We start from the raw sequence: 12204 nt of genomic DNA on the forward strand, positions 1-12204 counted from the left end.
TTTCAAGAAGTTCGCTATACTTATTGCACAAGTCACAAACATTAGTACATGGCGCAGAAACACTGTTGTGGAACACTTTGTCCTTTATAGATAGGTTGAATGAACGAAACAAGCCTACACTAAAATTGTTTCCGCTTTGTAAGGTCACGAAAAGCTGCTGGCAACTTCACACGTATTTCGTGTCCATTAAAAAAAGAGAGAGAGAGAGAGAGAGAGAGAGAAACAGAAGTAAGTTTAGGTAGCCAAAGTGCACCGATCGGTTCATAAATGTCCACTCTTAATTGGACAAAAACTCTTGTTCATGTTTTAGCAGAAGGTTTCTGTGAAAGGTAAAAGCGAGCCTACATTGATGCCGGCCATAATGGCAATGCCCACGCAACAATGACTTGCTGAAAGCTACTCTGAAGCCTGTAGTAGACAAGTGCTGGTCCTGGTTGCATTGAACACAGACTGTCTGAATATGACCTGGTTTACCACACTTTAAAGTCTTTGCATCACGACCAGGACAAGCTTTTCTATCATGATTTGAAAAACACTAATAACAAGACTTCCTCACCGTATGCCGAAGTACACCTCGTGTACAAATGATTCAAGGGTTTTAACTTTACTGTATGATGAGTGCCTTGTGCACTTTGAAGAAGAGAAGTAGATGGAGTCTCAAAACTTTAATTGTATCCACAGTACTTTGAAGTTCTACAATGGACAAGATTCTTTTCAGATCCTGAACTGGCAGTCTTATGATAACAATGCGTATGCGTGCATATGACACGTTTTGCTTAATTGCATCACCTAACATAACCTCACTATAACTTATTTCGCAACAACACTTGAATCCGCAACGTCGAGTTAGCCCTTTTAGTTCAGAAACACACTGTTTTAATGACTGTTCAGGTTGCTTCTTAATACGGTAAAGTTTAAATATGTACAAATGTTCAAATGTGTGTGAAATCATACGGGACGTAACTGCTAAGGTCATCAGTCCCTAAGCTTACACACTGCTTAACCTAAATTATCGGAAGGACAAACACACACACCCATGCCCGAGGGAGGACTCGAACCTCCGCCGGGACCAGCCGCACAGTCCATGACTGCAGCGCCCTAGACCCCTCGGGTAATCCCTCGCGAAGTTTAAATCTCTCCGCAGCCACATGAATCTGTGCCTCGTAATGGCCACTAAGACTTCGAACGAGTTCCTCGTAATCAACATCTTCCGGACGGGAGTCGGTGAACAACTATATACGCAGTCTGTACACGCCGGCATGGACCGTTTCCAGCAAAAATACAGTGCGCGTCATACCTTTAATGTTGTATGCTGTGATGTAGGAAGCGGTTGCGCGCGATATTCGGACCAGTCCTCTTCTTTGCTGCTAAAATGGCGAAACTTGGCTGCAGGAAGAGGCTGCGGTGCTGCTTGTTGCGACAGTAAGTTATATAGTGAGCAGCAGTCATTGAGTCTACTGCGCTTGGTTTACAGGCAGTTCTCGTGCGGCCCAGACATGCTTAAACACATTATATTACAGAGAAGATAAATATCATTTTTGTCGCTGAAACGATTGGAGCACTGAGAACATCCACGAGATATGCCAGGGCGGAAGGCTAGGCACTGTAGTAAAATGCACACATCATCACTGCCTTTTTACATGGCGGATGAGGAAAGGGCACTATATGACAAAAACTGTAATCATCGTCGCCATTTCTGTATTACGGACCAAAAATAAAACGCTTGAGACATCCTCGTTGTCATTTCTGTGTCTTGGAGCAAGCCTGGACTTACTTTAGGTAGAAGTCGAGATGTTACTACAACAAAAATAAAACACTATTTAATTCTCACCTTACAAGGACAGGTCCCCAGCAGTTCGATCGACTTCTTGAAACTGTCTATACAGTGACGTAGGTTAAGATCCCAAGTAACGGAATTTTGTGTGACACTCAGTAACATTAAAAAATATTTTTGTTGCAGTTTCGCCGTGTGGTACAGAGGATAAAATACTAACGTGACATGCAGGAGGCTATGGGTATGAATCTTGTGAAGTGTGCAAGTTTTTGTTTTATTTTCAAATGTTCATCGAAATTACTTTAATCAATATTTTTATTCATTTAATTGGTTTAAACGTAATTTTTTATTTCTATTCCTTTGTCACATTGTTTTAAACGCCATATGAACTTCTCAATTTGTTTCATTTTTCCTTATATTTTTCTTTTTCCAGTCGTAATATTTGTCATCATAAATTTAAATATATTTATCAATTACAATACTCAATTATTTGAAAATTCCGATCGATCAGTTAAAAACAAAAGGCGAAATAATCTATTTATATTTGTGCAATGTTGTCAAAACTATATTTTTGTTACCAGATGTGTGGTTTTTTTTTTTTTGCCAGTGATTGTCATACAAGTAATTAATACATAACCTAAATACAAGTTGCACTGTGGACAAATCACGCAGATGAAAATTTAAATGAAAGGCAGGTTTGTAAGTAAACGAGATTCAAGCAAAATGAGAAATAGATATATTGAACGCAATAATGTGGACAATAAAACAGGGTGATAAAAGAAAACAAATTAAATCAAAATTAGTAGCCTACATAAATTGGTTAAAAACACATGACCAAAGATTTCAAGAGGAGAAAGAATGAGAAGAAGAGAAATGAGAGTAAATAAAGGAATTGATATTATGATTAAAATTATGTGAAAAAGGAATGGATTCAAAAATCTCATTTAAATCAATTAATTGAATAAACATAATGATCTAAGTAATTTCGTTGAAGATTTTAAAATAAGAAGAAATTGCATCTCTAACGAGAAGCGAACCCATGACCTTTTGTATGTGAAACTGTAATGCTATCCATTATACCACACAAACAGCCTATGAAATGCAACTTTCTTACTGTAATTGCGTGTCACACAAAATTACGACCCATTTTCCGTCAATTACTTGCAAACGGGGGCCCACCAGTGTGAATGGCTACAGTGTGTGATACCTGGGACCTTTATCTGCATCACCGTGTAGATAATTTCAGAAAGTCGACGCACCCATGGGGACCTCTCCTCGTTACATGCTTTCCATGTCCACTTGAATAACAATGTAAATTTGTTACTGTCTCCGAGTACAAGAAGAACTGTTTATACTTGACGGGTGCCGAAGAACAGTTACTGATCAAGGTACGTACAACTTCTGTCTTTGATAATGTAATACAACCGCTGCCGGATCTGAGCTATGTTCGTGCTGCAGTTTTCATTCACGACTGCAATGTGGGTCAAGCGATGCTGCGCTGTGAGTCTTCTGGCAGACTACACTCATTCGTGGTTGCGTCTGGCGGCGACTGTCTTCAGCTTATGGTGCCGTTGAGAGGTGCCAAATGTAATTTGGGCCGTCAGTCTTCGGACACACTACAGTGTTGTAGACATGTAGCTGGTGACACAGTAAGAAATAGTGATATATGTGATTTTTGACAATTTGATTCGCCAGAGCCTTTTACCATGGGGTGTACGATGCACAAATGTTTAGCAGATGAAAAAATTTGTGTGATGAGAGAGACAAGCATAGATGGCACAGGAAGACGTAGAATATTCTGTGATGTGTGGAACAAGATAAGTCAGAACATGTCATTACATTAATTTCAATAGTTTCTGTTGGTGAGACATGGAAATTTAAGAGATGAAACCCAGAGATCGTCGCAGGAAGAATGTCTAGAGAAAATAAGACAGAGACCGATCGTCAGGACTAGAAATACAGTTGACAACAAAGGAAGCGAGGAGGGACCACAAGAGATGACAGAACACTAACTAGAGAACAGCGAGTTGTTCTGTGGGTAAGTATGTCACACGAACAGAACAGATAAAGAGCTGTAGTGCTGTAGCTACCAGTAAGTCAGCTGAGCACCATAAAAAAGACGGAAAGTACATTGATTTACTACGCAATTTGCACGGTAATAAAAATTTATTAAGGCGTGTCAGGGATGTAGATGTGCTGAGAGTGCTTCTCTGGTCTGATACTTCATGCGTGCCCCGACAAACAAACTGATATAACAATCTTCTGTTCTGCAATTTGTTAAAATCATAAATTTTAGATTGTATCACATAGAGAAAGCAGAGTGTATGAGATGCTGAGTCGGCGTGCCCGTAAAGGCTTGCTTTTGGCTTACACTTTCCTTGTGAGGATACAATCATGTTTTACTCAGATAGGTAATACTTGATACAAAATGTCGCATTAACCACCAGGAAACCACTGTTACGTGCCACTGCAATGCTAAATTTGTAAACCACATTAAAACAAAGCTGAAAGATCAGATTGTGATACATATGAAGGGTTTATTTCACTAGTGGTACAAGTCCATCTTTGCTCATCCTGAGATACAGAGTCCTAAAGTTAAATGAGCGCTGAAAAATCTGCAGTTGAGATACCAGGAATATTCAAGTATATATACTTGAATATTTAAGTTACAGTTGAGATACCAGAAATATTTAAGTATATATACTGCAGATTTTTCAGGGCTCATTTAACTTTAGGACTCTGTATCTCAGAATGAGCAAAAATGGACTTGTACCACTATTGAAATAAGCCCTTCATATTTTATGATGGTTATTATGTTACAGAAATCATGTGTCATATATAATTAGATAATATAGATTAGGATTATTTGCGCATCAGGGACGCAGTGGTGGCCGATGCGGCTAGCAGGGGAAATACAGCATCGCCTGCTCTGGATGTAAGCATAAGCGGATGCTAGTACAAAGACGAATTACAGATAAAAAGTGTAATTAGATTAGATGTAGTTTTAACTTAATTTAACATAAACAATTTATAAAGCGTATGTTGAAGTAGACCTTTAATATTTTATGCAGCAGTTTATGTAACAGCAGAGATTGGATTATTAAATTACCGTATGCCATTTTTTATGTTCTACCTAGCAGGTTTGCCACAGTCACTATTCACCAGACATTGCATATGATGACAAGTAAATAAATAAGAAACTAATGTATCTCATTTCACATGACGTAAGTTCCATTTTATTGCGTTCTGAAACTTATCAGTTATCAATCTAAGCTTTAGAGTTGTAGAGATATTGAAAAGTCAGCACCAACAGGAAGAATGATCTGTATTACCATATGATGAATCTTACTTTGGCCCAGAAAGGGGTGAAATATGCTACTATCTAACTCTTAACAATCTGCCCATGGAAAAAAATATCTAAGACATAGCATAAATATTTTCAAATGCAAATCAAAGAGCTTCCTCCTTAACAAGTCCTTCCATACCAAAGAGTAATTCTTGAGTAGAGGTACTTAGTGATTAAAAAAACATGCAGCATGCAGCCATTTATAGATTATTCTTACTTTTTTTATTTAGTTCTATGCAAGCGTTTTAATTTTGTTCTGTTAACACGTTCTACCGGGTGATCAAAAAGTCAGTATAAATTTAAAAACTTAATAAACCATGGAGTAATGTAGACAGAGAGATAAAAATTGACACACATACTTGGAATGACATGGGATTTTATAAGAACAAAAAAAAGTTCACGAAATGTCCGACAGATGGCGCTGGACAGCTAAACGTCAGTGACTGCGCATGACAATCGTGTATAAAATGAGCTGTAGTGGGAGAGAGAATCAGATGAGTCGGCAGTCGCAGCATGTTGACGTTACCTGAAGTGGCGCTTTTAGTGAATCTGTATTATCAGAATGGGGAATGTGCTAGTTCAGCGTTACGATCCTATCGCCATAGGAAGGGGATTCGAACGGGTAAAGGTCCGTTGACAAATGCAGCTGTGGCGAGAATGATTTCGAAGTTCATAGCCACGTGTTGTTTAGACGATAGACCCCGTAGTGGCCGACCGAGCACAAGGCGTAATGCTTCTGAGACAGTTCAGGAAGAAATGGAGACTGTAGCGGGTTCGTCTATGCACGGGAAAGTTAGTGCCTGTGCAGTCTCACGTCGCACCGGCATTCCATACACTACTGTTTGGTTGGCACTTAGGCGTACCCTCCGATGCTATCCGTTCAAAATCCATCGGCATCATGAACTGTTACCTGGCGATTTAGTGAAGCAGAGGACATTTGCGGTGTGGGCGTTTCAAAAGATGGCGGAAGATGGCGATTGGTTGAGTAACGTGTTGTGGTCCGACGAAGCTCATTTCACGCTCCGAGGGTCTGTCAACGCCAACAACTGCAGAATATGGGCTACCGAAAATGCTAGAACTGTCGTGGAAACTCCATTGCACGACGAGAAAGTCACGGTATGGGTTGGATTTACCACATCTACCGTTATCGGGCCTTTTTTCTTCGAGGAAATGCGTGATTCTGGTTTTATAACTGCTACCGTGACGGGTGAGAGGTATGGCGATATTTTACAGAATCGCGTCATCCCCAGCCTGGCTGATAAACACCTGCTGGAACGTACGATATTTATGCAGGATGTCCGCAGCTCGTGGTCTTGCGGTAACGTTCTCGCTTCCCACGCCCGGGTTCCCGGGTACGATTCCCGGCGGGGTCAGGTATTCTCTCTGCCTCGTGATGACTGAGTGTTGTGTACTGTCCTTAGGTTAGTTAGGTTTAAGTAGTTCTAAGTTCTAGTGGACTGATGACCACAGATGTTAAGTCCCATAGTGCTCAGAGCCATTTGAACCATTGTGCAGGATGGCGCTCCACCCCATATTGCTAGAAGCGTGAAAGATCTCTTGCGCGCGTCGTTTGGTGATGATCGTGTGCTCAGCCGCTACTTTCGTCATGCTTGGTCTCCCACGTCCCCAGACCTCAGTCCGTGCGATTATTGGCTTTGGGGTTACCTGAAGACGCAAGTGTATCGTGATCGACCGATATCTCTAGGGATGCTGAAAGACAACATCCGACGCCAATGCCTCACCGTATCTGCTGACATGCTTTACAGTGCTGTTCACAACATTATTCCTCGACTACAGCTATTGTTGAGGAATGATGGTGGACATATTGAGCATTTTCTGTAAAGAACATCGTCTTTCCTTTGTCTTACTTTGTTATGCTAATTATTGCTATTCTGACCGGATGGAACGACATCTTTTGAAATTTTTGGTTCTAATAAAACCCCATGTCATTCCAAGCATGTGTGTCAATTTGTACCTCACTATCTACATTATTCCGTGATTTATTCAGTTCACGCGGTACATCATAAAGTTTATCACGAATCTAATGTATCGAAGAGGTAAGTAACTGATATTTCTGAATTTGATAAATGGAACAAGTTACTAACTAACTGGTATTTCATGACACTTCCTACGACCAGCCCCCGCAATGTTCATCGGCCCCTGATCGTCAGTACATGGGGTGTGCCTCGTCTTGGTTTAGCTGCTATATTTCCTTCACGTTTTCATTTCACAATCCCGTCACCAGCAGTCGACTTTAATACCTTTAGCAGGCTTGAAATGTCCCACATTGCTCTGTTATTCAGATGACTTCCTATGACTAACTTATATTCGTAATCATTGAACTCTTCAGATCGACGAGTTTTAGTGTTCCTGCTTCTGTGCTGGCAATATTATACGTCCCGCCTCTTTTTATACGCAGCTCGGGACATCTAGTGCTCAATTCCGCACTGTATGGATGTGTCTGGATACTTTCGATCAGACATTGTAATTTCTTACCGTTACACGAGACAACTCGTCCGGCCGTAGGTACTTAGTGCGAAACTCGCGAAGCCGGGGAGATCGTTAGTACCCTATTAAACTTGATGTCCGAACAAAGCCAACAGCGTCTGAACTTCGCTGTGAAAGCAGGAAATACGATAAGAGCATGTTGTAAGGGCACATGGGGCCCTGGTTGGCGAGTTGGGCGCACGTCTTTTGGTGATTTCCGGAGACATACAGCCAAAAGCAGCAACTGTAGTCTCGAAAGTCGGTACAAATAAATCATGCCTAAGGACAAGAGGACGTAATGTAACATGGAACAAGTAAATGTTGCTTCTCTGTACTAAATACTTCCGGAAGAACGTTACAAAGCATCTGTGAGTGACAGTCGTTGTGCGTTACGCTAGAACATAGCATTGTCTAACCAGTCAACTGATCGCAAGGCCAAAGTAAGAGTTGAATGCCTATGGCTTTTACAAGTACTGTCACAACAGAGCTGAATCAAAGTCCGGCCTCTCCTGGGATCCATTTTTTTGAACAGAGGTTGTAAGGAATCGGCCATGTATCACGACGAACGTCTTTCAGAGTGTATTTGAAACATGCAACAAATATGAATCATTATTCACATCCCCAAACACTAGAATGTTAAAAGGAAAGACTCAAGCACTGTATTAATGCTTTGACCGGCACAAAAGTCCAGGAGCAGAGTCCATTTGATAGACATTCATATTATATGGAGGGATCATGTGGAAGACAAGGAAGCGGAAAAACTTTACAGTTTTCTGTTGCACACATAAAACTGTATATATAAATACGATCTGCATTCCGTGATTTTTCACCTTAAACGTACTGAAAAAAATCCGTTTTCTTTTCATATTTCCGCGTATCTCACGGTCTCTTCAATCAAAATTTAATACTTATACGAGGAATATAGAACACCAAAGTTCATGATGCTATTCAGACTGAAAAGGAGCTCGAAGCAAGGAATTAATTTCTATCGAAAAAGGTTGATGTCCAGTAGTATACAAGCTAGATGGAGAACTTTGCTGAGCATAACACTGCAAGGGAAGATAGAGTTACTGAAATGAGAAGGAATGTATTAAATATTAATTTTACCTTTAAAAACAAGACGTCAAGAATGAAATTGCTGATGAGAGTCATATCTCTTTGAAGAAAACAGTACAACAGTTAATGCACAAGGAACTCTCTCATAGCAGAATAGCAATTGTAAACTGGATGAAATCAATCCCGGTGCTTGACAGATGCAAAGAGTACAAAACCTGTAGTGCTACTACCCACGAATGTATACATGTATTCTGATCCGATATCCCTGCTGCTAATGAAGGAAATGATTTTGTGTGGAGAACACAAGGGGAAGCGTGCAGTGCAGGTTATTTGTTTTCACCTGTGAAGCCTCTGTTGTTTAAAATGGCTCTGAGCACTATGGGACTCAACTGCTGTGGTCATCAGTCCCCTAGAACTTAGAACTACTTAAACCTAACTAACCTAAGGACATCACACACATTCATGCCCGAGGCAGGATTCGAACCTGCGACCGTAGCAGTCGCACGGTTCCGGACTGCGCGCCTGGAAACGCGAGACCACCGCGGCCGGCGAAGCCTCTGTTGGTAACATGATATATGTTGCAGACAGCGCAGTGCGGCGCGAGTCTTGACTCGGACGGGTAGGGAACGTTATCTAGGAGGTAGCGTGCTGGAGCTGTCAGAATGAAGCAGTCGGCTAATTAGCCACTGCTTTCAGCGAAATGTACCGTCCATGAAATATAGCACGGTTGTCATGAGCGCTGCTAATAAACTGAGAGATTATTGCGTGTGAAATATACCTGCGAGTGGCAATTTAGAGAACGTGTGTAACGCGAAGGGCCGATACACGAGAAACACAGAAGGTCACGATTTATTTAACGGCCGTCACAAGACTAATATCAGTACTAATAAAAGTAAATAATAGACCGTAACATCATCTGAAAGAGAAAAGTGAGCCAATAAAGCACGTTAAAGATCAACTCTGAAGCAGGAGTAGTACATTAGCTAGAGGCAATGAAAGATTTTGGTCATGTTGACCGATTCTTCCATCACTTCTTGATTGACAAAGTTCATAATTATTAATGAAAAGAAGAATATTCTGTATGTTCTACAATATTAATTCACTTCGGTAACGGATTTTCGGCTTACAGGACCATCAATAGATTTTAGCTGATTATTATATGGAACAACATCTAAAAAGATGCTACACATCCAAAAAGAAGCACGAGCACAGAGTAAATGTCACCTTTGATAGTGCGGCGTTAATGTAACTACAAGGTAAACAAATATAGAGGGAACAACCAAAAATACTTTAACATTAAATCCCGAAAAGTTAATGTCTATAAAATAATTTAAATTAAATGAACAACGCTTAGTTGGGGAATTTTCGCAAGTGGTCCACATGACAGCACCAATGACTTCTAACTAGTCCTGTGACTCTTCAGTATCTTCCTAACAACTGGGAAGCACGGAGTCATAAAACAGTTAACCAAAAAGGAATACGACAAACAACAGTCTGACTATACGCCGACTTGCACTCTTCTAGCTTTAACTAAGGATTTAGGCCAGACAGTTGACTAGTTACTGGACCCCAAGAACGTTTCATATGAATACTAGCCAGGTTACGGGAAAAATCAGTGCACGATGACCGCTCTTATAGAAGCGAGAGGCGATTAGAAACAATTTATGGACAAAAAAGACATAATCATTATGTACCTCTTGGTTCCCAACAAAAGCTTTCACCACTGTCGTCTTTGACATTCTACTTGCTTGAGCGAAAAGTAAAAATTTTTTTGCAAGTGTTGTACAGTGGATAGACTCGCACATTACAGCCAGCCAACAACGTAATAATCGCACCATAAAGGTCACAATGGCGGGATGAAGTATCGGGGCCCCACGCATATGAGTATTTGTTCCGTTACTTTTCTGCTTGCATGTTAATGACACGTCGACTAATCTCTTCCACTGCAAATAGAAATATACGCTGACGACCTTTAGTTACACCTAAGCGGTCTGACACCATTGTAAACGGGGCATGTTAACAGGCTTGGGACTTCACTGCCCGTCACCAGATTCGAACGTGGGTTCTCTGCTGGGCGTGAGGAAGAGGATTGTGGGGGTTTGTCCACAGATGGCCCCTGATGACAGAACAACAACATTTATCGATCAGCTGCAGTACACTGGTTATGGACCCTCTAGGCGAGGTTTGCTTCCACTCGTAATATTCTTGACGGTGACGGTGGCGTCCGGTGGACGTTGACACGTGCTGCCGCTGCTGTGTCTGAAGCTCTGCTGGCATAACTCAAATCTGCTGCCTCGACAGTGGCGCTCCGGTCTTGCAGGGACACACTGTGGCAGCCTGAAGCACGCCTCACAGGCCCTTGTCACGATGGCGGCTGGGGGAGCGTGGCCGCGGGGCCGGTCAGTGCCCTGTCTCAGCGGACATCCCCGGCGGTGGCTGGCTGGCGTCGGCAGTCACGGCGTTTGTGGCGGCAGCATCCCAGGACAATGGCGACAGTGCATTTCCAAAACCCACCACAAGCGATGACTCCCATAACAGGCAACAGCCTGTTCGCGGCGCCCGATGACAGTTACGGCTGCGGCGTCTCTCTGGGGCGTCCTAGGGGACGACCTGCAGTACGACGGTACTTATTACTACGAAAGCGATGGCAGTGATGACTTAGAACTGGTGGCAGCTCTAAGTGACACAGGCTCTGCGTCACTCCAACGTCTCACCACGGATGATGCCGAAGAACTGGCTGCCGGTCCTTAAATACGGCTTTCTGCAGCCGGTTTCTGCTTTTCTTCTTTCCCAGTAGGTCTGTGGAATATTCTTGTGTTGCTCGGCTGGCGTTACTGACCCGATTACCGCCCTCGATGTCGGGACCCTGGCGTGCGGCGAGCTGCTTCTTGGCACATCTTGTGCTATGCGGCCAGCTGGCCGTTGGCACAATGTTCGTGTTGCTGAACTCGGCTCTCCGTAGACCCAGTTACGCCACGGTATTGTAGACTGAACTGTGCAACCGAATGTAACACACATACGGCTTCTGCTTCCCAATATTCCTTCACATTTTAACTAACTTTATTATTGAAAAACTCCTACCTTTAACTAGCTTAATCATTCTCATATTTCGACCCTGTACAGTAGACTAAGTCTAACAAACGTGTGCACGACAATCCGCCATATAAATGCTGATTTACTTGCCTATCGGAGTTGACGCAGAACATAAGTTTGAGTCATAACCGATCTAAAACATAAGAAACCTTACTCGCTCACGAGAGACTTACTCCTTATAGTTCACAGAATGTCTTCCACTCTTAATTTTAACCAGCTCAGAAATATTGTCTTCGTCTTCTACAAATAACTTGGGAATCTTCTGGACCATCATTTACACTGGACCGAGTACACAACGGCATCCAATAAGAACATCTCAGAGTCACTTAATTCACTAGAGAAATACTGAAGAAATTCCTATCGGGCTTAGAATGAGACTCATAGAATCACTACTATTCCCCATACTTGATTTTTTTGATGTTATCCTCCGAAGTCTTCCGTAGGAGAG

Source organism: Schistocerca americana, chromosome X (genome assembly GCF_021461395.2).
Source record: "Schistocerca americana isolate TAMUIC-IGC-003095 chromosome X, iqSchAmer2.1, whole genome shotgun sequence".
NCBI classification, from domain to species: Eukaryota; Metazoa; Arthropoda; class Insecta; order Orthoptera; family Acrididae; genus Schistocerca; species Schistocerca americana.